This window comes from Dendrobates tinctorius, unplaced genomic scaffold, assembly GCF_039654945.1.
Source record: "Dendrobates tinctorius isolate UK_male_01 unplaced genomic scaffold, ASM3965494v1 ptg000057l, whole genome shotgun sequence".
NCBI lineage: Eukaryota > Metazoa > Chordata > Amphibia > Anura > Dendrobatidae > Dendrobates > Dendrobates tinctorius.
In genome coordinates this window covers 2,057,568-2,080,626 of record NW_027361725.1, presented here as the reverse complement: position 1 = coordinate 2,080,626, position 23,059 = coordinate 2,057,568, and the positions used below count along the sequence as shown (strand labels likewise).

Sequence of the window (23,059 nt, the reverse complement as noted above, 5' to 3'; positions counted from 1 at the left end):
TGTGCTACATAATAACAGGAGAGCAGGAGTCCCTCATGTCTTTGTGCTACATAATAACAGGAGAGCAGGAGTCCCTCATGTCTGTGTGCTACATAATAACAGGAGAGCAGGAGTCCCTCATGTCTGTGTGCTACATAATAATAAGAGAGCAGGAGTCCCTCATGTCTGTGTGCTACATAACGACAGGAGACCAGGAGTCCCTCATGTCTGTGTGCTACATAATGACAGGAGACCAGGAGTCCCTCATGTCTGTGTGCTACATAATAACAGGAGAGCAGGAGTCCCTCATGTCTGTGTGCTACATAATAACAGGAGAGCAGGAGTCCCTCATGTCTGTGTGCTACATAATAACAGGAGAGCAGGAGTCCCTCATGTCTGTGTGCTACATAATAACAGGAGAGCAGGAGTCCCTCATGTCTGTGTGCTACATAATAACAGGAGACTAGGAGTCCCTCATGTCTGTGTGCTACATAATAACAGGAGAGCAGGAGTCCCTCATGTCTGTGTGCTACATAATAACAGGAGAGCAGGAGTCCCTCATGTCTGTGTGCTACATAATAACAGGAGAGCAGGAGTCCCTCATGTATGTGTGCTACATAATAACAGGAGAGCAGGAGTCCCTCATGTCTGTGTGCTACATAATAACAGGAGAGAAGGAGTCCCTCATGTCTGTGTGCTACATAACGACAGGAGACCAGGAGTCCCTCATGTCTGTGTGCTACATAATAACAGGAGAGCAGGAGTCCCTCATGTCTGTGTGTTACATAATAACAGGAGAGAAGGAGTCCCTCATGTCTGTGTGCTACATAACGACAGGAGACCAGGAGTCCCTCATGTCTGTGTGCTACATAATAACAGGAGAGCAGGAGTCCCTCATGTCTGTGTGTTACATAATAACAGGAGAGCAGGAGTCCCTCATGTCTGTGTGCTACATAACGACAGGAGACCAGGAGTCCCTCATGTCTGTGTGCTACATAATAACAGGAGAGCAGGAGTCCCTCATGTATGTGTGCTACATAATAACAGGAGAGCAGGAGTCCCTCATGTCTGTGTGCTACATAATAACAGGAGAGAAGGAGTCCCTCATGTCTGTGTGCTACATAACGACAGGAGACCAGGAGTCCCTCATGTCTGTGTGCTACATAATAACAGGAGAGCAGGAGTCCCTCATGTCTGTGTGTTACATAATAACAGGAGAGAAGGAGTCCCTCATGTCTGTGTGCTACATAACGACAGGAGACCAGGAGTCCCTCATGTCTGTGTGCTACATAATAACAGGAGAGCAGGAGTCCCTCATGTCTGTGTGTTACATAATAACAGGAGACCAGGAGTCCCTCATGTCTGTGTGCTACATAACGACAGGAGACTAGGAGTCCCTCATGTCTGTGTGCTACATAATAACAGGAGAGCAGGAGTCCCTCATGTCTGTGTGCTACATAATAACAGGAGAGCAGGAGTCCCTCATGTCTGTGTGCTACATAATAACAGGAGAGCAGGAGTCCCTCATGTCTGTGTGCTACATAATAACAGGAGAGCAGGAGTCCCTCATGTCTGTGTGCTACATAATAACAGGAGAGCAGGAGTCCCTCATGTCTGTGTGCTACATAATAACAGGAGAGCAGGAGTCCCTCATGTCTGTGTGCTACATAACGACAGACCAGGAGTCCCTCATGTCTGTGTGCTACATAATAACAGGAGAGAAGGAGTCCCTCATGTCTGTGTGCTACATAATGACAGGAGACCAGGAGTCCCTCATGTCTGTGTGCTACATAATAACAGGAGAGAAGGAGTCCCTCATGTCTGTGTGCTACATAACGACAGGAGAGAAGGAGTCCCTCATGTCTGTGTGTTACATAATAACAGGAGAGCAGGAGTCCCTCATGTCTGTGTGCTACATAATAACAGGAGAGCAGGAGTCCCTCATGTCTGTGTGTTACATAATAACAGGAGAGCAGGAGTCCCTCATGTCTGTGTGCTACATAACGACAGGAGACCAGGAGTCCCTCATGTCTGTGTGCTACATAATAACAGGAGAGCAGGAGTCCCTCATGTCTGTGTGCTACATAATAACAGGAGAGCAGGAGTCCCTCATGTCTGTGTGTTACATAATAACAGGAGAGCAGGAGTCCCTCATGTCTGTGTGCTACATAACGACAGGAGACCAGGAGTCCCTCATGTCTGTGTGCTACATAATAACAGGAGAGCAGGAGTCCCTCATGTCTGTGTGTTACATAATAACAGGAGAGCAGGAGTCCCTCATGTCTGTGTGCTACATAACGACAGGAGACCAGGAGTCCCTCATGTCTGTGTGCTACATAATAACAGGAGAGCAGGAGTCCCTCATGTCTGTGTGTTACATAATAACAGGAGAGCAGGAGTCCCTCATGTCTGTGTGCTACATAACGACAGGAGACCAGGAGTCCCTCATGTCTGTGTGCTACATAATAACAGGAGAGCAGGAGTCCCTCATGTCTGTGTGCTACATAATAACAGGAGAGCAGGAGTCCCTCATGTCTGTGTGTTACATAATAACAGGAGAGCAGGAGTCCCTCATGTCTGTGTGCTACATAACGACAGGAGACCAGGAGTCCCTCATGTCTGTGTGCTACATAATAACAGGAGAGCAGGAGTCCCTCATGTCTGTGTGTTACATAATAACAGGAGAGCAGGAGTCCCTCATGTCTGTGTGCTACATAACGACAGGAGACCAGGAGTCCCTCATGTCTGTGTGCTACATAATAACAGGAGAGCATGAGTCCCTCATGTCTGTGTGCTACATAACGACAGGAGACTAGGAGTCCCTCATGTCTGTGTGCTACATAGTAACAGAGCAGGAGTCCCTCATGTCTGTGTGCTACATAACGACAGACCAGGAGTCCCTCATGTCTGTGTGCTACATAATAACAGGAGAGAAGGAGTCCCTCATGTCTTTGTGCTACATAATAACAGGAGAGCAGGAGTCCCTCATGTCTGTGTGCTACATAATAACAGGAGAGCAGGAGTCCCTCATGTCTGTGTGCTACATAATAACAGGAGAGAAGGAGTCCCTCATGTCTTTGTGCTACATAATAACAGGAGAGCAGGAGTCCCTCATGTCTGTGTGCTACATAATAACAGGAGAGAAGGAGTCCCTCATGTCTGTGTGCTACATAATAACAGGAGAGCAGGAGTCCCTCATGTCTGTGTGTTACATAATAACAGGAGAGCAGGAGTCCCTCATGTCTTTGTGCTACATAATAACAGGAGAGCAGGAGTCCCTCATGTCTTTGTGCTACATAATAACAGGAGAGAAGGAGTCCCTCATGTCTGTGTGCTACATAACGACAGGAGACCAGGAGTCCCTCATGTCTTTGTGCTACATAATAACAGGAGAGCAGGAGTCCCTCATGTCTGTGTGCTACATAACGACAGGAGACCAGGAGTCCCTCATGTCTTTGTGCTACATAATAACAGGAGAGCAGGAGTCCCTCATGTCTGTGTGCTACATAATAACAGGAGAGAAGGAGTCCCTCATGTCTGTGTGCTACATAATAACAGGAGAGCAGGAGTCCCTCATGTCTTTGTGCTACATAATAACAGGAGAGAAGGAGTCCCTCATGTCTGTGTGCTACATAACGACAGGAGACCAGGAGTCCCTCATGTCTGTGTGCTACATAATAACAGGAGAGAAGGAGTCCCTCATGTCTGTGTGCTACATAATAACAGGAGAGCAGGAGTCCCTCATGTCTGTGTGCTACATAATGACAGGAGACCAGGAGTCCCTCATGTCTGTGTGCTACATAATAACAGGAGAGCAGGAGTCCCTCATGTCTGTGTGCTACATAATAACAGGAGAGCAGGAGTCCCTCATGTCTGTGTGCTACATAATAACAGGAGAGCAGGAGTCCCTCATGTCTGTGTGCTACATAATAACAGGAGAGCAGGAGTCCCTCATGTCTGTGTGCTACATAATGACAGGAGACCAGGAGTCCCTCATGTCTGTGTGCTACATAATAACAGGAGAGCAGGAGTCCCTCATGTCTGTGTGCTACATAATAACAGGAGAGCAGGAGTCCCTCATGTCTGTGTGCTACATAATAACAGGAGAGCAGGAGTCCCTCATGTCTTTGTGCTACATAATAACAGGAGAGAAGGAGTCCCTCATGTCTGTGTGCTACATAATAACAGGAGACCAGGAGTCCCTCATGTCTGTGTGCTACATAATAACAGGAGAGCAGGAGTCCCTCATGTCTGTGTGCTACATAATAACAGGAGAGCAGGAGTCCCTCATGTCTGTGTGCTACATAATAACAGGAGAGCAGGAGTCCCTCATGTCTGTGTGCTACATAGTAACAGAGCAGGAGTCCCTCATGCCTGTGTGCTACATAATGACAGAGCAGGAGTCCCTCATGTCTGTGTGCTACATAGTAACAGAGCAGGAGTCCCTCATGTCTGTGTGCTACATAATGACAGAGCAGGAGTCCCTCATGTCTGTGTGCTACATAGTAGCAGAGCAGGAGTCACTCATGTCTGTGTTTGCTGTGTATGGGAGACATCATAGCACTTCATCTCCACTAGCTCACAGACAACTGAAAAGTAGAACGAGAGGTAGCAGTGGGTAAAACCGGTGATAAATACAGGATACAAGATATATAATGTCCAGAAATACCATTATTCCTCCTGTACAGACACAACAGCTTATTCAGAACTCACCTTAAATTATAGTACGCTTAACTATGACTATTAGGTGGCACATAATTTTTAACCTAAAAATGACTTGAAGTTAAAAGTGGGGGGGGCACCAGTATTTTAAGAGCAGTGTGACCCTCGCCTTGTACGGCAATATCTGCTGCCAGTAGTCATCTGTTTACATCTCATTAAGAAAATTTACAGACAAATTAAAAATAAACAAAAACTTCAATGAAGACAAAGACTAAATGGGAAGAACACCAACATATAAATGTCACTAATTATTACAGATATGAGGACTGTTTCCTCAGTCGCTCCAGATTTAGGAACTGAGATAAACAGACTATTCTGAGACGTTCCCCGCTGAGCATTTTGGATGTTCTCCCATTTCAAGTCGCTTAGCCATTCCCCAAAGGGGTTACACCACGACAAGTAAAAGAATGAAGGATTATTTATTTTTGTTTTGTTTTTTTAATCCAAAAGTGCACCTGCCTTCAGTTTCTGGGAGGGAAGTAGGGGGCAGCTACTACTGTCGGCCATATTAGCGCTCAGCGACCTGATTTCTCTGTCACTGTCTCTGTCTTCCTGGCAGCCAATCAAGGCAATCTTCCAATCTCACTGTACAGAGACATACCTAATTGGGATTTTGCCTGTATGGCTGGATGAATACTTTGGTGTCCATTATCAAATGGTCATTGTCATTTCACCAAATTTTGCATAAACCAATGCTACAAACAAATAAGAAACTTTGTGACATAGCTCATTAAAAGAAATCGGCCTTTTCTTCACTTATGAGCCGCTTCTCATTCCCTCACCTTATGAACTCATCATTCACTCTGAAAAACTGTAAAAACCTGCTTTAACCAGAATAAAACAGATGCTCACTGAGGGAGCAGATTACAGCTACCTTTTGAGGTCTATGGAGAGGAGAACAGAGTGAGAAGTAGAGCGAAAGAGAAGCACTGTACTGCTCCTTTAACATCTACACTGCTCAGTAATGCTCTGTGTTCTCTGTGTGCTTGTTTCTAGTAAATGTTTTTCTCAGACCAGAAATGGAATTGGAGCTACACTGCTCACTTCTGCTGTATAATCTCCTTTGTGCTGCTCCTTTCTAGTAAATGTTTATCTCGCCACACAGCTGGATTTACAGCTGCACAGCTATGTATTGATGTGTAATGTTCTCCAAGCTGCTGGTTCCTGTTTATCTCAACCCAGAGCTGGTTTCACAGCTATAATGTTTAGTACTGCTGTGTAATGCTTGAAGATTTCTAGTAAATATTTATCTCAACATATAGTTGGATTCACAGCTACACTTCTCAGTGCTGCTGTATACTATCCTCCATGCTGTTGCTTTCTATGAAATATTTATCTTCCCCAGAGCAGGATTCGCAGCTACACTGCTCAGTTCTGATGTATAATGTCCTCCATGCTGCTGCTTTCTAGTAAATAAAACATAAGATAGAAACAAACTGAACATATACCCTGCGATAAATAAGGGAAAAGCAATAGTGCATGTAAAAAACATAGGGTACTTAATAAACACTGTTAATGATAAAAAAAAGTGTAAAACCCATCCCAACAGCGCCATTGCTGGGTGTCCACAATTAGGCCCTGATCCTGCTCGACCATTATTCACATTGAGATCATTTTTGACACATGGTATGGTTTTAACTGGAGGTTACGACCGTTCCAACTGGGTATGCCTTGTCACTGGTGGGATGGTTTTTATGCTTTTTTTTATATCTAAAACAGTGTTTACAAAGTGCTATATGTTACTTATATGCGCTATTGCTCATTTTGTTTCTATTTTAGTTTTTTTCTGTTTAATTGCCAGTGTGAGCGTGCTCTTATATGTTGCATGTATACCAACTTGTGCTCTGGCTCATTTCTTTTGGTTTTGCTTTCTAGTAAATGTTTATCTTACCTCAGAGCTGTATTCACAGCTTCTCTGTTCAGTATTGATACGTAATGTCCTCCATACTGCTGCTGCTACTGAGCATCTGCTACATAAAGACAGACGAGAAATTATTATCCCTCATGTCTGTTTGTAGAAAACATTATAACTCCCAATCTCTGTCATCGTGCAGACGCAGCGTCTTCTCCGTATGTTAACAGCCAATACGTTACTGAATTACTGAACAGAGATTCCATCTCTGCTACATCTTTAATTATTATAGATACATCCTGATGCCAATCTTGTAAAAACAATTTGAAGGTAAATGCCATTATATCTGTTTTTTCTTAGTTTTTCTCTTTGCAATTGCCAAAAAAAGCAATAATTCCAATCTGCAGCGGATTCATAGTCGTCTGATTCATGCAGCATCATGAAACATTTCCTGGATTAGTTTTCATAGCATAATCTGATTTGGAGGGTAAAGCAGAGGAATGAATGACGACTGCTATGTGCAAAGAGCAACACAGCCACCTAATGAGCAGCGTCAGCCGAGGGTGGACAGGAACTGGTGTATGTTTTCCATGGGCACAGCAGGCAGGCAGCGGGGTGGGAGAATGGCCTAAATCTGCCGGGTCGGAGAGTTACTTATCTGCTCTTCTATCCTGGATGTTACTGGATCGTGGTCTCCTCCACTTCGAAAGTCTTAAAGGAATTCTCCACTTCTGGAAAATTTCTAAAAGATTTATTTTCCTGACACTTTAGAAATGTTTATATTTGGTAATTTTATGATTTTCAAGGCATCTGTCCGTGATCTGGAAATCTGCAAAACCAGACGCAGCAGAGTGGATGTGAGAAAATACACTGGAATATGAGTGACTGCGCGAAATCCCCCCCAAAACACCTTGTAGGGGCCCTACATTAGTGCATACACGTCAATCCCCAAATCAATACAAACTCCAAAACAAATACAGACCCCCAGACTAGATCCTCTAGATCAATACAGACCCCAAATCAGATGCTTTAAAGGGACTGGTGTGGGGTTTGCACGTCTCTCTCCTGGCTAGTGCCCGAGAGTCAGGAGGGTGGTGAGCGGAAGGAATGAGAAGAATTAAGGATCAACGTCTGGCCTGGGCTTTGTCTTTAGGGGGTTTAGTTAGGGGTCTATGCAATTTTAAAGGGCCTGGTTTGGGATCCATACTAATTTAAAGGGTCTGGCTTGGGGTCTATGCAGTTTTAAAGGGATTGGGGTCCATACTAGTTTAAACTTATGTAGACCAGATTCTATACAACAATAGACAGACTCCAGACAAAATTCTTTAAATAAGTACTGACCCCAGATGAGACCCTCAAAATAAAGTCAAAGCCCAGGTCAGAATTTGCATATTCTCACATCTCATTCCTGGAGCTTGCCACCATCCTCTCTCTCTCAGGCACTATTAAAGGAGAGAGCAACAGACCAGACCTATTAAACTATCTTAGACCCCAATTGGGACCCTTTAATCTAGTACAGACACCAAACCAGACCCTTTGCATTATAATATACCCAAAACAAGACCCTTTAAACTAGTATAGACCTCAAATAAGAACCTTTAAAGTAGTATATACCCCAAACCAGCCCCCTTTATGGTAAACTACAAAGACAGAGCCCAGAGCAGACTTTGCAGTACCTCACTTCTTCTCGTTCCTTCAGCTTTCCGCCATCCTCTCTCTTTTTTAGCCAGGAATTAATAAGACGGCAGGAGCAAGGAATGATGAGAATTCAGATCTTGGAGCAGCCAGGAGACTTTTCCTATAAATCTTCCAGACATTGATGAACAGTCAGAAATGTATAAGCCTAACATCATCTCTGCCCACCATTGCCCATAGCCACTTCTCCCATTGCCACACTTGTCCTCAGGTTCTGTAGGGAACTGCAGCCCAGCGCTATTCACTTTAACGGAGCGGAGCTACAATACCAGATACGACCAGTGGACAGGTGTGGCGCTGTTTCTGGAAGCAGTCGGCCCTGTAACGATGTCTTGGCTGGACGTTCTGACATGGTCAGGCGATTACATCACCGCCGCACGCTCTTGTACATCGCACATAGGACATTTCTGCACAACATGTTTATACGAGACTACAATATGTCCAAATCTCATCCAATGGCTATAAAAATGGACAACTTGACGGTTCATTGCACGGGAGGAAATCGAGAGATTTTGGCTTCGGATGATGCAAAATTTATGTCTTTACTTCCAAATTTCAAACACAGCAGTTGTATTTACTGAGCGGATGATGAGCAGAGAAGGGAAGTCTAATATTTACATAGAGCATATAATGTTATTTACAGCAGGCAGGAAAGAGTGATGCAGCCACCCAAAAGTCCGGATGTAGCAGAGCCGGACTGGTCATCTCACGCATTGCCTTACATGTGCTCTGCAATTATCCACAGACCTGTAGGTAGATCAAGTGCAGCAGCAGTGACAAACTCACCTCTGCTACATCAATTTCTGCTATGGACAAGTAATTTTTTTAAAGATCCCATATTCATAAGCTGATCATGGGGTAACCTTTATTTAAGCAATCAAATATGATCTGCAAGGAAACCTTGCTGCATGTGTTCAATTTCCTAACAGCTCCCCCAGAGGAGGAATGAAGTATTACACAGTGCCTATATAATGCTCCTCCACAGTAAGGACCATTGTCTATTAGTAAAGGAGGGTCTTAAGTGAGAAACCACCCCCCTTATTACCTCATGAAGTCCCATGATTAGAACTTTAATTTAATGTATTAAAGCAAGAAAAAAGGGGCAAAATGCCCTTAGCATCCCCTCCACCCAGTATCAACTGACAATATTTGCTTTTTATGGTCCCAAAACTTGGGATGTTGATGCATGATAGGTAAAGCTCCCACTAACTTCATCAACTTCTTCAATCAACACGCAAAATAAGGCATGCATGCCCCCTTTAAGTTGACGGAGCCTCAGGCGCTGTCTAAATACTTAACGGGGTTATCCAGTCTAGAAAAATAATTTTCATGCACCATTCTAGGGAATTCCGCGTAAATAGGTTCAGGATCCTCATCTCTTGGCCAGAATGGCGATAAGTTACAAAGAGCGTCTCTCGCTTTAGAAGACCCGACCTGTCCTGCAATATTTGGATGTTAATATTAATATTATTAATATTAATACTCTCCTGTGGGGGCGCTGCAGAGAAATTGAACACTTAGGCTGAGTGCAGACGTACTTTTTGGCCCTGCGTATTTTTTCGCGCAGAATGGAAGAAATCCGCAGGTCAAATGACCTGCATTTTTCCTGCGGATTTCTTCCATTTTTCATGCGGTTTTCCCCCTGCGGATTTGGTGACAGGGGAGATGGAAAACCGCACAAAAGAAGTAACATGCTGCGGATTTTGTACCGCGGGAAAACCGCGCGGAAAAATCTGCAGCGTCTGCACAGCGTTTTTTTTTTTTCCATTGATTTTAAGGCTACTGTACATCACAATGCGGATATGCAACGTTTCTGCGCGGTAAAATCCGCTGCGGAACCGCTGCAAATCTGCATCGTGTGCACACAGCCTTAGTGCCAAATTTACTAACAAATTACCACTGATCGTGGGGGGGGGTCACAGCAGCGAGACTTATTAATGTTTTCTTCCAAGTAGGCATTGTCCAGAGTGGACAGCGTCTTTGAATACTCTGATTATCTTTGCTTTAAAGGGTCTTTTATAGAAACTAAAAAAATCTCTTAAAGCTACATAATGTCACCTACTGGGGGGGCATGTACTACCAATTATTTATTACCCAAGGTAATCAAAAGGACTAAAGGAGACATGACTGTCCCCTTCTCATTGTGATACATGGCCAGTCCCACATGCACCTGTGAAGGGCAACTTTAATTAAAGGTAACCTGTCATATATTATATATGTTTTCTCTGTAAGGATCAGGTTAAAGAGCAGGAGGAGCTGAGAGGATTAATATATGGTTTTGTGGGAAAATATTCAGGATAACTTGTAATAAAGTCATGTTAATTCTTGCTAGTCCAGTGGGCGGTGCCAACCACAGGAATTACTGATAAGACCGCCCACTGAACTCCAGAATGAGAAAAGATTTTCATGAATAAAATACAGGTTATCCTGAATCTTTTCCTACAAACCTATTTATCAACCCCCTCAGCTCCTCCTGCCCTTTAGATTAAACATGACTGGTTCCCTTTAAAGAAATAAAAAACGGGACTAGAGACCCATACATATCTACCATAACTGGCAGAAATAAAATTTAGTGACCTTAAATGGCTTTTATGGTCCCAAAACGTGGGACCATGACTGGTAAATACATAAATGCCTCAACCACAGATGAGGAGAGTGTTCTTCACCCTTCACATCCTGCCAGCCAGGGGACTGGTGGCCAAGTATTTAATTTCTCTGCAGCGCCACCACAGGAGGGATAAAGTATTACACAATGCCTACTGAAATCAATGGGTTGTCCATGTAAAGTGCAAACCTGCGAGGTCCTCCTGAAAGAGAAGGCCTGTGCAGATGCTGGAGGCAGAAAAGCGGCAGCAAACCCAATGTTTGCCCCAAATTAATGACTTGGGACACCACAAGTGTTTATGCTAGCCCAACTCATGCCATTATGGTAGAATTATTATTTAACCTCTCCACACTCCATGGCATATATACAGCGGGGAAAATAAGCATTTGATACACTGCCGATTTTCCCACCTACAAAGTATTGAGAGGTCTATAATTTTTATCGTAGGTATACTTCAACTGTGAGAGACAGAATCTAAATAAAAAAATCCAGAAAATCACATTGTATTATTTTTACATAATTTTTACATAATTAAATTCCATTTTATTGCATGAAATAAGTATTTGATCACCGACCAACCAGCTAGAATTCTGCCTCTCACAGACCTGTTAGTTTTACTGTTAGAAGCCCTCCTACTCTGCACTTGTTACCTGTATTAATTGCACATGTCCACACACTCAATCAATCTCACTCCAACCTCTCCACCATGGCCAAGACCAAAGAGCTGTCTAAGGACACCAGGGACAAAATTGTAGACTTGCACAAGGCTGGGATAGGCTACAGGACAGCAGGCAAACATCTTGGTGAGAAGGCAATATTTGTTGGGGCAATTATTCCTCAGTCTGAGGCTCCATGCAAAATCTCACCTCATGGGGTAAGGATGATTCTGAGAAAGATCAGGAATCAACCTACAACTACAGGGGAGGACCTTGTCTATGACATGATCAGAGCTGAGACCACAGTCTCAAACATTACTGTTAGTAACACACTACGGCATCATGGATTAATATCCTGCAGGGAAGGCAAGGTCCCCCTGCTCATTCCAGCACAGGTCCAGGCCCGTTTTATGTTCACCAATGACCATCTGGATGATCCAGAGGAAGCATGGAAGAAGGTCATGTAGTCAGATGAGACCAAAATAGAACTTTTTGTTATCAACTCCACTCAGTGTGCTTGGAAGAAGATGGATGAGCACAACCCCAAGAAGACCATCCCAACTGTGAAGCATGGTGGGGGCAACATCATACTTTGGGGTTGCTTTTCTGCAAATAGGACAGGATGACTGCACCGTATCGAAGGGAGGATGGATGGAGTCAAGTATTGTGAGATTTTGGCCAACAACCTCCTTCCCTCTGTAAGAGCATTGAAGATGGGTCGTGGCTGGGTCTTCCAGCTTTACAATGACCCGAAACACACAGCCAAGGCAACTAAGGAATGACTCCATAAGAAGAATTTCAAGGTCCTGGAGTGGCCAAGCCAGTCTCCACATCTGAACCCAATAGAAAATCTTTGGAGGGAGCTGAAACTCAATGTTGCCCAGTTACAGTCCAGAATTCTGAAAGATCTGGAGAAGATCTGTATGGAGGAGTGGGCCAAATTCCCTGCTGCAGTGTGTGCAAACTTGGTCAAGAACGACTAACCTCTGTAATTGCAAACAAAGGTTCTGTAACAAATATTAAGTTCTGCTTTTCTATTGTATCAAATACTTATTTTATGCAATAAAATGCAAATTAATTAATTAATTAAAAATCATACAATGTGATTTTCTTTTTTTTATTTTTAGATTCTGTCTCTCACAGTTGAAGTTTACCTACGATAAAAATTACAAACCTCTCCATTCTTTGTAGGTGGGAAAACTTGGAAAATATTCAGTGTGTCAAATACTTATTTTCCCTACTGTACATATCAGACATGGAGAGGATCAGGAGCTGAGCTCAATCCGCACAGAGCAGATAATCTACTTTTACCAGCAGAAACCAGAGCTAGCTCCAATTGCTGCTGTGGTCAGTTGCTGAAAGTGGAATTTAAGTGAAGTGATTCCAATGGGGGAGTCCAACACCAATACACCGCCTGGGGTGGCTGCATTTCATAGGTCATAATTTTTACTACATTTTTTATTTTATTTTTTACCAGTTTCTCAGGATATTATATGGTAAAGTGAAAGGTGTCCTTCAAAATTACAGCTCATCCGGCAAAAACAAGCCCTCATATGGTTAAGGAGATGGAAAAATAAAAAATGTTATGTCTCATATTAGAAGGGGAAGAAACAAACTAAAATTGTCAATTTCCTTGAGATTAAGGTCGGTTAACTGCATCTGCAAACATCATTCCATTGCTTATCCCTATGGTAGACAACTAGGGCCCATTAGAGATCCTACACATCAACCACCATCTCAGGAGACGAATCCAAGGACCCGAGACCCCAATTCTCCAAGCTCTTATGTGTTTAATGTTTCTAATTACCAGACTCTCACTTCCTAATAACCGTTCCAGAAGACGCCTGGGATCATTACACCTATCCAGCTAATGCACAGCCGCCTCCCCAGTGGGGAGGAAGGAACACATATGTCAGAAATCCCAGTAATGGAGGAAATCACCAGTAGATCTGTCACTAAGTGGTAATTGAGGGTGCAGAAACTGGGAAAAACAATAGAGTGCAAATAGGGTCTTTACTGATAAGAGCATGATTTATGAGAAATGAATCCATTCACCTGGTGGGGTTGCACCAAAGCAACGTGTAATGCACATGGATTAGCTGCTGCAGGGCACGGGTCCAGAAAGGACCAAGCATGAAAATGGAAACTCGGTGGAGGTGCCACTTGATGCACTGATGATGACTGCTATCAACAATTAGATTTTCTTAAAAAAAGTTTTTTTTGTTTTTTTTATTTCACAGGTTTTAAGACTCAACGCCTTTCAGGACACGCAGGACCTCTCCATCACGACAAAACAAAGTTAATGTCCTGATGAAGAGTTCCTGTGTGACCTCAAAACGCGTTGACTCTAAAAACTTTGAAATAATTTTTTTTTTCAGAAAATATAATTGTCGATAGCAGTCATCAGCAGCGCATCAAATGGCACCTTCACCCAGTTTCCACTAAGTGGTAATTGTTATTCCGTGGTATATTACATGATCAATCAGAGTGGTAATACATCCATTAATTATACTGATCATGTAATAAAAGAGGCGACGTCCACACAGAGGAGCAAGAGAGCAACCATCCTTGGTAATACAACATAGCCCGAACGCGATGGCCACTACAGCATACATAATCCTTCATTGTGCCTGTGAAGCCATGGTAAAAAGCAGGGGCGGACGTATCAGTGGTGCAGCCACAGGGGCCCAGCAGGTACGGGGGCCATTACCGCCTCCAAAACAGGTGGAATTGTGCATCATCAGGAGCTATTGGACGGTAAACAGTCCTTATATTGCACTGGCACAGGGGCCTCTCCGGTCCATGTCTGCTCCTGGTATAGAGTGTTGTATCCAGTGAAAGTCAGATACTACGTTCTGGGCCGTTCCGAGGAGACGATCCATCATATCCCAGGAACCTCCACTTTGAGGTTCACAAGCCTGATGCAGATGGAGTCTAAACCGAGGATAAAAACAACATTTTGAGGCTTGTTAACACAGAACAAGGTGAAATACTAGAGATAGGACCGTCCTGAACAATGAAAGAGTAGAACCATCTCAAGGAGGATCACAAGGAAACGGACAGCATGTGACCTAAATATGAGTGTCTGAGCAAAGGGTCTGAATACTTATGATCATGTGATATTTCGTTTTTTCTTTTTTAATAAATTTGCAAAAATTTCTACATTTCTGTTTTTTTTCAGTCAAGATGGGGTGCAGAGTGTACATTAATGAGGGAAAAAATAAACTTTTTTGAATTTACCAAATGGCTGCAATGAAACAAAGAGTGAAAAATTTAAAGGAGTCTGAATACTTTCCCTACCCACTGTATATAGTATGATGGTCCCCACTGCCCCTATATATAGTATGATGGTCTCTACTGACCCCTACATATAGTATGATGGTCCCTACTGACCCCTATATATAGTATGATGGTCCCTACTGATCCCTATATATAGTGTGATGGTCCCCACTGCCCCCTATATATAGTATGATGGTCCCCACTGCCCCTATATATAGCATGATGGTCCCTACTGCCCCTATATATAGCATGATGGTCCCTACTGCCCCTATATATAGTATGAAGGTCTCCACTGCCCTATATATACATAGTATGATGGCCGCACGTCCCCATATACACACGTGGTCAAAATTGTTGGTACGCCTTGTTTAGTGACAGAAAAACCCACAATGGTCACAGAAATAACCAGAATCTGACAAAAGTAATAATATATCAAAAATTTATGAAAATGAACAAATGAACGTCAGACATTGCTTTTCAACCATGCTTCCACAGATTTAAAAAAAAAATAAAACTCATGAAATAGGCCTGGACAGAAATGATGGTACCCTTAAATTAATAACAACCTTTTGAGGCAATCACTGCAATCAAACGATTCCTATAACTTGAAGCCCATTGAAAACCTCTGGAATGTAATCAGGAGGATGATGGATAGTCACAAGCCATCAAACAAAGAAGAACTGCTTGAATTTTTGTACCAGAAGCAGTGTGAAAGACTGGTGGCAAGCATACCAAGATGCATGAAAGCTGTTTTTAAAAATCATGGTTATTCCACAAAATATTGATTTCAGAACTCTTCCTGAGGTAAAACATTAGTATTGTTGTTTCTAAATGATTATGAATCTGTTTTCTTTGGATTATTTGAGGTCTGAAAGCACTGTTGTTGTTTTAAATTTTGACCTTTTCTCCTTTTCAGAAAATAAAAAATTTATTGCTTGGAAATTCGAAGACGTTGTCAGAAGTTTGTAGACTAAAAGAACAATTTACACTTTACTCAAAAATATACCTATAAAGAGAAAAATCAGAAAAACTGAACATTTTAAAGTGGTCTCTTAATTTTTGCCAGACCTGTATATAGTAGGATGGCATCAGTTCCCCCATTTATATAGTAGGATAGCCCCGGTTCCCCCATATATATATATATAGTATCATGGCCCCAGTTCTCCCCATATATATAGTATGATGGCCCCAGTTCTCCCCATATATATAGTATGATGGCCCCAGTTCTCCCCATATATATAGTATGATGGCCCCAGTTCTCCCCATATATATAGTAGGATGGCCTCAGTTCCTCTCTCTCTCTCTCTCTCTCTATATAGTAGGATGGCTCCAGTTCCCCCATATACTACTGTATATAGTATGATGGCCCCAGTTCTCCCCATATATATAGTATGATGGCCCCAGTTCTCCCCATATATATAGTAGGATGGCCTCAGTTCCTCTCTCTCTCTCTCTCTATATAGTAGGATGGCTCCAGTTCCCCCATATACTACTGTATATAGTATGATGGCCCCAGTTCTCCCCATATATATAGTATGATGGCCCCAGTTCTCCCCATATATATAGTAGGATGGCCTCAGTTCCTCTCTCTCTCTCTCTCTCTCTCTCTCTCTCTATATATATATATAGTAGGATGGCTCCAGTTCCCCCATATACTACTGTATATAGTATGATGGCCCCAGTTCTCCCCATATATATAGTATGATGGCCCCAGTTCTCCCCATATATATAGTAGGATGGCCTCAGTTCCTCTCTCTCTCTCTCTCTCTCTCTCTCTCTATATATATAGTAGGATGGCTCCAGTTCCCCCATATACTACTGTATATAGTATGATGGCCCCAGTTCTCCCCATATATATAGTAGGAAGGCCCCTGTTCTCCCATATATATAGTATCTATTATCTATCATCTATCTATTATCTATTATTTATCATCTATTATCTATTCGTCTATCTATCTATCTATCTATCTATTTATCTATCATCTATCTATCTATATGTCTATTATCTATCTATCCCCATTAATCACACTCCTTTCCATCTTGCATCTTTCCACTATCTCATATTGATCAAACTATTATCTCACCATCTTATATTGATCTCTGTAATTATTATCTACCTACATGTAATTCCCTAGTATCCCCCCACATATCCTCTTCCTCCACACTGACGCTCGCTGGGCTGGAGGAAGCTGATACACAATACGGAGCTTGTATGATGCATCCTTGATCCCTCGATCATTACGCCGCCGCTATTTCCTTAGGTCAAGACAATCATTGAGGCCTCATTGTTTCCTCCATGTCATAGGGAGCACAAGGGACCGCCATTCTGATATGCGACGCCACCCAAACAAACAGCATCCTATATCTCACCTCAGAGTGACCTTAGAGATTAATTTTTTTCTTATTTTAGAATATGATGACATATTACTTGGATATGAAATCACTTTATGATCGGTGGGGTCTGCCCTCTAGGACCCCATATTCCTGAGAATGAAGGAGCAGCACAATCATCTGACCATCTACTCACAATATGGAGAGGCACTACAGGTAACCAAGATGTACGATCCTTTCATCTTCAGGACTGATGAGGGTCCCAGAGATCAGACCCCCACCCGACCCATCATAAATTGATGGCACATCCTTACAATAAATCACCCCTGTATAATGAGATGATAAAGGACTTTACGTCATTTAATAAATAAGTTTGATGCAATGAAAAGTTCTACAACTTTCTGACAATCTTGGTGCTTTCATTCATTGCCGTTTCCCCCCTGCTTGCTGGGAGTGAATAGGGACATTATTTTTCCTAACACTTTTTGCAGCCCAGCTTCTGTGGATTCCAGACTGATACATTGTAACAAATGAAGACAGATGGGGCCATGGTGTTCACCACACAGATGATTATAGGATTAGATACAAGAGAAACAAACCCTCCACTGTGAGATGTATGAGGTCTAGTCAGGAGTTTGAGGGTTTTTTGTTTTTAACTTTTAGGTGTATATGAATGGATTTCTTTTCACTGACAACAAGTGGAGATCTGGAAAGTAGCGACACAAAGGATATTAAAAAGTTCCAAAAGTTTTTATTGTGCGGTGATTTATCACTTTCCAGGGCATTATAAACTGGCCTCAGTATAACAGGCTTTTTTCAGGGAGTTGAGGTTTCTTGCGGCTTCTGCTATTGAATATTTCAGCAGCCGGAGGCCTGGAGTCATCAGTAATGACCACAGATGGTACAGATTACTGCTCCTGCTAGTGTCACAGTCATTTCCATGTCTCCTGCTACATATCATGCAGCTGGAGCAGAAAACTGACTTGGCAGAAACCAAGTGGTACTCTATCCAACTCTTAAAGGGGCGTTCCACAACGACAATGACATATATAGTTCTTCACACGTCTAAATAAAGAAGCAGGGACATATATGCATCATTTCTTAAAGGGATTTGCTGGATTGGAAATCGTCAATGAATACAGGCTATTGATGAATGTTTTGCGTGGAGCAGCCAGTATTACAAGGTAAGGCCGGAGTCACACGAGTCTCACGTCTCAATACCCAGCACTGCCTCCGGCACTCGGGACCGGAGTGTGCGGCTCCATGTATTTCTATGCAGCTGAGCGCTCCGGTCTCGAGTGCCGGCGGCAGTGCCGGGTATTGAGATGCGAGACTTGTGCGAGTGTGACCCCAGCCTTAACGCAATAGTCTCTCTCAGGCCAGGGCCACATTAGCGTATAGCATCGGATGTGGGAGCCGAGTGTCAGTGCTCTATGCTTAGATCCTCTCGCATCAGAGCATCACAGCACAGGTGCAAAGGAGACGGAGAAAGTAATTTCTCCATCTCCTCCGTTGCCGGCATGAGCAGTAATAAAATTGCACTCAGATGACATCTTAGTGCTGTCCTATGTTTTGCCCGACTTAAATGGGTGTGCGCTGTGCGAGACATGCCGCCAATTGCAACATGCTGCTATTGTTCTCCCATGCCGAAAATAATCACAGATCTGAGCTGCCCCTTAGTATAACACTGGACCGAGTGCTATGCCATATTTTATCTCATAGCACTTGGCCGTGAGCCCTAACTGTTGCAAAATTACAACTCCCTGCATGTCTGCCCGGAGTGGTCGTTTTTCAACAGAATCCATACGTAAGATATCATTTATCCCCTGTTTCTTACTAATGGATACCAAATGTTATATTAATTTTGGTGTTAAGGCCCTTCAAGAAAAGCCATATTGTTCTAAATTCTACATATGGATGCCTAGATAAAGCCACTGTGCATTATAGTTGCTGCCTGGCACATTTGCAACCCATATGTCTCAATGTTAAACTTTATAACTTTTCACGCCATTAAAAAGATGGATTAAACTAAACGCAAAAGGTTGAGAACTTCCAACATTTGTAACCAGGAATTCGACAAACAGAGATCCATGCAACCACCATTAGTCAAAGGGATGCCCAGTAGGGATACAAGCAGGCTACCGGCCAGCATGACTGTTTTCCCTGCTGAGACCAGACTATTCCATGCAAAGACATGCAGAAAATTGTGTACAATGTCTTTTTTTATTTTTACCATTGAGTCCTATAGAAGATTTATGACACTATACAAGTGGACAGCGGCATCTATTGCCCCTTCCACCAGAGGTTCAAGTCGTGAAAAACCCATAGAGGAAATATTATATTATATCATATATTATATTATATATCATATCATATATTTTATTGTTATATCATACTATATAATATATTATATTATATATCATATCATATATTATATCATATTATATCATATATTATACTATATTACATTATATCATATTATATATCATATCACATATTATATATTATACTATATTATGTTATATCATATTATATCATATATTATATTATATATCATATTATACTATATTACACATCCTTATGTCCTTATAGTTATTAAGTTTATGGAAGCATCAAACATATAACACAAAACAAAGAGAAAATAATTTTATGTCAGTTTTCCAAATAATTTCACATGTTTTCGCGTGCTTACAATTGAAACAGTAAATAAATAAATATATAAAAATGTGTAAAAGTGAAATAAAAATACATTAAAAAAAATTACTAAGTGCAAAATGATCCTCAAAAGAAACATTTTTACCTAATACATTTTTATGGATTTCTTTCCAAAAAGTAAGACGTAGAGCTCAGTTATTTCACAACAATTTTCTCAGTTTCTATTTTGGGGGAAAAAAAAAAATAATGCAACTGTTTAAATGTTACTAAATCTAAAAGTAAAATAGTATAATAAATGCCTTACTGTGCGAGCAGTGTAGGGTGGTCCCCGGGGTCTTCTCTCCCAGACACAGGGGTCTTCTCTCCCAGACACAGGGGTCTTCTGAGTGCTGTTGAATCCTCTGTGGGTTTGGAGTGTTTGTGTCTGCGGAGAGATGTGAGCACGAAGTTATACACTGAAAACTTGCTATCTTCACACCCCTGCCTGGAACTGAGAGGAGGGATCACACAGCTGGACTCCCAGATACAGTATATACAGTATATACCTCTGGAGATATGAAATATTCTGGCATTTTACCGTCTACATGTGTTCTTCATTATGAGCTCAATATTGAGTTTGCTCCGGTTAATACTCTATAGGAGCACAGCTAAGGGGGATACAGAGGCCCCCCAGCTCTGGTTTTCAAGCCTTTGTCACATTAGAAGACACCAGTAATAAAAATGGTGCTTGGTAGCTGATAGATTTTGCATTGGAGCCAAGCACCGTCATGTTACATCCAGCAATCAAAACTATTTCACTTAGAAACATAAAAATGCATGATTGTAGATCTTGTCTGGATGAAGGGTCTGCTTCAGCTTTTTCCAATAACAGCACCACTCCCATGCATGTGGCTGTGTCTGGCATTGCAGCTAAGTTTCATTTAAGCAAATACTGTAATACCAGACGTCGCCATGTGGACACGGGAGGCGCTGTTTCTGGATAAAAAGTGGAAGCAGTTTTTAATTAAACCTTTACTACTAGAATGAAACCTCTATTAGGGTGCCAAGTTGTGACATCCAGGTCAAAAGGAGTTGGTGTGTTGGTTTCCATCGCCAAGACATGTCTACTTTGCCATGATGATGAGAGCAACCAGGGCTGGGAACTTTATTGCAAGGCCCCATAGCAGCCGTGTGTGCTACCCTTATGGCATCAATGCCCTTGCATTCAAAGCCTTGCATTCCAATGGGCAATGATGGCCATTACTGGTTGTCATCAGGAATGAGAATGACAATCAAGCGACTAACCCAAGTGATATCTTCTAAGATTGACCCCTTACATAGAACATAGAAGGGTCCAAAGTTTCCATGTCCTGGTAGGGGCTCAGTGACACTGGTGGAAATATCACTGGTGCAGCTGCATTGGGGCCCAACAGGTAAGGGGGCAACAGCCACCTTCAAACTGCAAAGGGCCCATACACTGTTCTTGCACAGGGCCCTCTTCTCTCTGTGTCCGCCAGTGAAGGGCCCATACACTGTTCTTGCACAGGGCCTTCTTGTCTCTGTGTCCGCCAGTGAAGGGCCCATACACTGTTCTTGCACACGGCCCTCTTCTCTCTGTGTCCGCCAGTGAAGGGCCCATACACTGTTCTTGCACAGGGCCTTCTTGTCTCTGTGTCCGCCAGTGAAGGGCCCATACACTGTTCTTGCACACGGCCCTCTTCTCTCTGTGTCCGCCAGTGAAGGGCCCATACACTGTTCTTGCACACGGCCCTCTTCTCTCTGTGTCCGCCAGTGAAGGGCCCATACACTGTTCTTGCACAGGGCCCTCTTCTCTCTGTGTCCGCCAGTGAAGGGCCCATACACTGTTCTTGCACACGGCCCTCTTGTCTCTGTGTCCGCCAGTGAAGGGCCCATACACTGTTCTTGCACAGGGCCCTCTTGTCTCTGTGTCCGCCAGTGAAGGGCCCATACACTGTTCTTGCACAGGGCCCTCTTCTCTCTGTGTCTGCCAGTGAAGGGCCCATACACTGTTCTTGCACACGGCCCTCTTCTCTCTGTGTCCGCCAGTGAAGGGCCCATACACTGTTCTTGCACACGGCCCTCTTCTCTCTGTGTCCGCCAGTGAAGGGCCCATACACTGTTCTTGCACAGGGCCCTCTTCTCTCTGTGTCCGCCAGTGAAGGGCCCATACACTGTTCTTGCACAGGGCCCTCTTCTCTCTGTGTCTGCCAGTGAAGGGCCCATACACTGTTCTTGCACAGGGCCCTCTTCTCTCTGTGTCCGCCAGTGAAGGGCCCATACACTGTTCTTGCACAGGGCCCTCTTCTCTCAGTGTCCGCCAGTGAAGGGCCCATACACTGTTCTTGCACTGGACCATATACTGTTCTGCAATTCAGAAAATCTGTTACCTGCTAGCGGAACCATAAATCCAGATGTTCTGGAGTTGAAGGATGAAGACTGAGTAGAGACTCCTACGATGGAGAAAAACAAGTGATAGTTAAATATGGACGTTAATTGGGCCACCCATGAGAGAAATGGAGATAAACGTTGGAGGGAAAGATTCCTCTGTAATTACCTTCATCATAAAGCCTGATTCATGGCTGGAGAGAAAGGTTAATAATCCTCGTCAGCATGCCAACTACCCTCCTGAGTCGTAAATGTGGACCGCACACAGAACAGAAGGGCAATATTCAGAAGAAAGGTCAGACAGCCCCTGAGGTGGTAATCAGAGAAGAAACAAATCAGTCCAAGAGCTGTTCGGGCCCTTCCCGAACCTCAGTCACCTTCCAGTCTGCGGAACCCAGAAATCAGCGCATGTCCTGTAGTGAACATGACCCAGATACTTGCAGCTTCATAGAATATGGAGGACCCTACCGGGGCCCTAGGTACAGTTTGGTACAACAGTTGTGTCCAAGCTCTGGATCGCTCATATAATAAATCATATAATATACAAAAAAAGCGTGAGACCGTCTTGTCGTTGGTTGCTGGGCATGCATGAATTAGCCAAATTATGTGCTAAACGTCTCAATTTTTTCTTACTATCCAGAGCAGTATTGCTCTTCATATTTCATATTTTCCTTGTCTACATGCTTAAGCACTACAGAGTGCAAATTTTTTGTATATTGTATATGGAGGTGGCTGCTCCTAGTATGCACCTATTCACATTAGCTTGAAAGTGCCAGTCAGTATTTTTTTTTGTTATTCATATAATAAATGATTCTGTTGTGAACAGTTACTAATAATTACTATAGCGATGGGGGCACTACAAGTCTGATGAAACGCACAGAGTCAATCTGCATGATAAAT

General features: G+C 43.0%; 1 protein-coding gene across 1 annotated transcript in view; it reads right to left on the bottom strand.

Annotated features, from left to right (window-relative positions):
* Positions 1 to 22,824, bottom strand: part of LOC141091902 (B2 bradykinin receptor-like) — a 68,394-nt gene extending 45,570 nt beyond the window's left edge. The window contains exons 1-3 of the mRNA XM_073577675.1: positions 22,329 to 22,824; positions 22,162 to 22,224; positions 20,079 to 20,198 (exon numbers count right to left, since the gene is read on the bottom strand). The gene's annotated coding sequence lies outside the window, so the exon portion shown is untranslated. The remainder of the gene's footprint in view (positions 1 to 20,078; positions 20,199 to 22,161; positions 22,225 to 22,328) is intronic.
* Between the last annotated feature and the right edge of the window lie 235 nt (positions 22,825 to 23,059).